A 4,241-nucleotide genomic window follows, 5' to 3' on the forward strand; every position below is an offset into this window, starting at 1 on the left:
AGGGCGGACTGTTTACTACTACCTGTGAAAGTGCGCTATTGAGCATCGATTGCCAGGGTTCACGTTTACGGTATACGTGCTCAATTAACGTGGCCTCGTGTCAGTTGCAATCACGATATTTGCAAGGAATACACTGCACATCAACAGTGAAAATAGCACATCAGTGTAAGTGTAACCCAGTGGGACCATTTAGTTGGACCGAGCTGGTGACTGTTGCCTCAGGCAGAAGCTACCTAGCATGTTCCGATCCATCTCTGCGTGCGATATGGATGGACCAGCACAGCGATGTGCAGGCCCGCCCTTGAACCCAACTTTGGCCAGTGGCTACCCCACGCGCCATAGCAATAACCTGCACACGTGCCTAGGTAGTAAAACCCTTGTACCGTAAGTGTCGGCATGTCGGGCGTATTAACAGCGCATACTCACCAAATAGCTTTGAACACTATCGGCACACGGCGAAAACCTAAAAATACACACTGCAGGTTAACTGCCCCGATCAATTGCTTAGCTGGAGATCATTTTTTCGACGAAAATAGCTATGGACATCTTCAACGGTGCCTCATATTAGTATTTCGGGCACTGAAAGTGTTCAATTTGATTCCGGTTCGAGGGCGGCGCGTGGACACAAACAATCCCTACCCGTTTGGGGTGATCTCTATACCAAACAGTTCACCCTATTTTTTAAAAGAAAATCAAAAGTATCTACATCTAGCTAACGGTATAAGTTGCTACCGTGCAAATCCGCAATGAAAATAACTTATACTTGTAGCGCAGAAAAATGGCAAAACTGCAAAAGTTCAGAAAATCAATTTAGAGTGCCACGATCAGATGCGCCCAGATTTGCTCCCGGTATGTGGTTGGACGGACGGAAAAATGGACCGTTGTCCATTTGCGGTAACCCGTTGGGTGCTGGTTTTTGTCTACGTAGACATAATCGAATATGATCTATCTATTTGAGGTTCTCTATTGGAGATGAACTAAAGATAATATACGCAACCTTCGAAGGACATAACAAAATCTCGAGTCGGAGTACCCAATACCCTCCCAAAAGCATTTGGGGGTGTCGGACAAAAAAAGTGTGCCCAGTCGAGACAAATGAAGGCTATTTCGATCCGACGTGGCCCAACAAAAAGTGTTCAACGCCCCAATGCCAACTCCGACCCACGGGGGGCAGGCTGGGCCGCTGGACAGATGGCCTACTTACACCACGTTGGATACTAGTATGTGGGTCGGCCAAGTCACACACGCCGATCAACTTTTAACTAAGACTCGTTGGTTCCACGGACAGCGGCATGCGATGCATCTCGTCGTCGTTGCGCCTTCCCCACAATGCAATCTATGGGAACACATCGGTGTTAATCATGCATCGTCCTTCTTGCCTGTAAATCGGATGCCTCTTCTCTTGTATCGTCCACACGATCTCCCGTCGTCTAGAAACAATGCCCCCTTCCAAAACCCTAGAGTCCAGCGACATTAGTAGTGATGGACCGCTGGAAGGGAGGCATAGTGACTAACGAATTGGCGCCGAGGAACTTGATCGTTGAAGAGGCGTGGACATTGTGCCACAAAAGGTACTGGATGCCTCCCGACATGAGGCTTCCGTCGGGCGGCGTTGGGATCACACTAGAGCAACATCTAGGGACGACGGTGGATGCACGAGGTGCACGCCCACCGCGCAACCCTTCCACCGGAGGATCGGAAAATAGCGCTTTGGGCGGCCACCAAAGATCAACACTAGGCGGTCATTCTTTCATGAGAAAAAACATCATATTTTACAGCACCTAAATGCCTAAGTAATGTTAGGAATTTCGTATTTTACCTCGTTGGTGCACATCTATTCTATTTTTGTTTCACATGATCTTGGAAATAATGAGGAGGATTCACATCCAGGGCATAAGGATATATGGGCGGAATAATGATGACTAGATTTAGATGTGCGCCTTGGCGCACGACTCCGTGAGGCTCGTGTATAGTTAGAAAAATGATAATCTTTTAGATTGTACAAATAGTATGAACCACGGAAAATTACAAGCACAGAAACACGTGTTTATAACTTTATATACAACCAGAAAACATTAGAAAATGCCAAAATCATCATCTACATAGGCAGTACATTAGAAAATCGACCACCAACAAAAAAAGCCATACTCATCATATCACCAGCAGCAAGCAGGAATAGGCAGCAAAACAAATGGCATATTGCATTGTTTGGCAAAAGGGTGAATTTGGAGTACAGCTTGGGGGTACAGAACCAAGCAAAGCAACAAATTAGGACTGGCACGACCTTTTTTCACACCAACAGATCAGAACGAAAGGAATGTAGAAACCACGGTAGCATGTATGTGCCGAATGAAGCTATAATGTTTGAGTACATCCAGAAACTGCTCGCAAGCTCACCATCAGCCATGAGGCTAACAAACAACCATGCTAGAAGCTCATTGTCCAAACTACGGTAGATTTTGCATGAATGGTGAACCAATACTCACGAACTAAATACCAAACATCTAAACTACTGGAACATTACGAATGTTATGTTTTCTTGAAACTTCAGAAAATTCACATAGTGATCGGTCGCTCATCATCTAAGTCAAATCTCAAGATTTCTTCATTGAAACCCTCGACAAATGCTACAGTTTATCATCCTCACCATTCACCTTTATTTACCTGAATCATGAAGGCTGGTCAGTTGAGATGACTATAAAGGTCACTCGGGACGTGTTGCCTAATCAAGGATTTCTAATAGGAAAAGATCAGCAGTTCAGCATGCCCTCCATAATGAACATTAGAATCATCTAGGAGGACCCGAAACAAAGATTGAGTAGTCAAAAGATAATTTTGAACAAAATACAATGCAAGTGAATGCAAGTAGTTTCCTAATGAGAACATGAAACATCAAACTGAATTATGATGAGACAATGACTTGATGTCACCAATCCAAAAGTGGAGTTCAATCAAATAATGATATGTGCATATACAGAAGAAAAAGGAAGCATGTTAGATAGTTTCAAAGAAGTCGTAAATCACATGGACCAATGATTATGAATAAACGAACTAAAAAATCTCACATCAATGATGACTACACGCACGCTCATATCCTGTATAACTCAAAGATAGAAAACGTGGTTATTGCCATTTGGATGACACGGTACTCAGAAATTTGAGTAGGAAAACTGAATTGTATGTACATTTTTTACCGAGCCATTAGGATGGCCATGCGAAGGTATCAATTATCTTACACAACTTGTCCCGCCGCTGCTGCCATGTATCACCTCATTCTTTCTCCTCTTCACACCGCCATTGTAGGAGCATCTACACGGAATTGAGCAACACTACAGTATGTCAATACCATGGTGTTACCTATTAAAGGAATACAAAAAAGGTAGTAATAATATATCCAACACGCTGTTATGGATTTTCATATGAACCCGTTTTAAATGTAGGCTAGTACAGGGCAAGAAAAAACACACGAAAGAAATAATCTATAAGAAATTGAAATTACTTTCATTTGATTAGGAACATCTTGATCTCCTTTTTCTCCCCTTATCGGTATGTTAGAAATGAGTGATTATAATGTTAGATAAGTTTGCAAATCCTGAAACCGATGAGGAGCATCCAAGTTTAAAGTTTCTAAAATACAAGGCTATGAATCAACCTCAACAATGGAGAACATAATTATTACCTTCTGGTTGGTTTCAAGACATGCCATTTGCAGCTGAATTTATTTTCTTTTCTTTTTTGCATACAGAGTTAGTTGAGTATGAGAATTTGAGAAAAGCATGCATTTACCAGTTTGGTTTGACAGTAAAATTGGCAAGAGAACAAGACACTGAGCTGAATAAACATCTTGGTTAGACCATGAAATGGGGGAGGAAAGTAGTCAAAGCAAGATAATGTACCATGAACGCTAAAAGGATCATTTGAAAGAAAATAAGATAAAAAAAACTTTGTCGGAGAGAGACTATTTGTGAAGAACTTTTGGCTCACTGGTACCTGAGAACATATTTGAGTCTGAACCATTTCAGTAATCACACGGACACTAACATCAACATTTTGTGCATTCAGTTTTAGTAGATAAGTCAAGGACTTTCGTACAATTTCAGCTCCGACCTTAAAAAGACGCAGTGACAACGCATTTATTTTGATGGAAGAAAAGAACACTCTGAACCGAACATAGCATTCCAATACTGAAGAAAAAGGATATCATTCGCTTTTTCAATAGCTTTTGTACATGATTCTCATGG

General features: G+C 42.0%; 1 long non-coding RNA gene across 1 annotated transcript; it reads right to left on the reverse strand.

Moving 5' to 3' along the window:
- Nucleotides 1-2,982: 2,982 nt before the first annotated feature.
- On the reverse strand, nucleotides 2,983-3,873 carry LOC139837560 (uncharacterized). Its single transcript, XR_011754074.1, has 2 exons — nucleotides 3,500-3,873; nucleotides 2,983-3,309 (listed from the first exon to the last, which is right to left on the reverse strand). It is a non-coding gene; the product is annotated as an uncharacterized lncRNA (long non-coding RNA).
- Between the last annotated feature and the right edge of the window lie 368 nt (nucleotides 3,874-4,241).

This window comes from Lolium perenne, chromosome 3 (assembly GCF_019359855.2).
Source record: "Lolium perenne isolate Kyuss_39 chromosome 3, Kyuss_2.0, whole genome shotgun sequence".
Taxonomy (NCBI): Eukaryota; Viridiplantae; Streptophyta; class Magnoliopsida; order Poales; family Poaceae; genus Lolium; species Lolium perenne.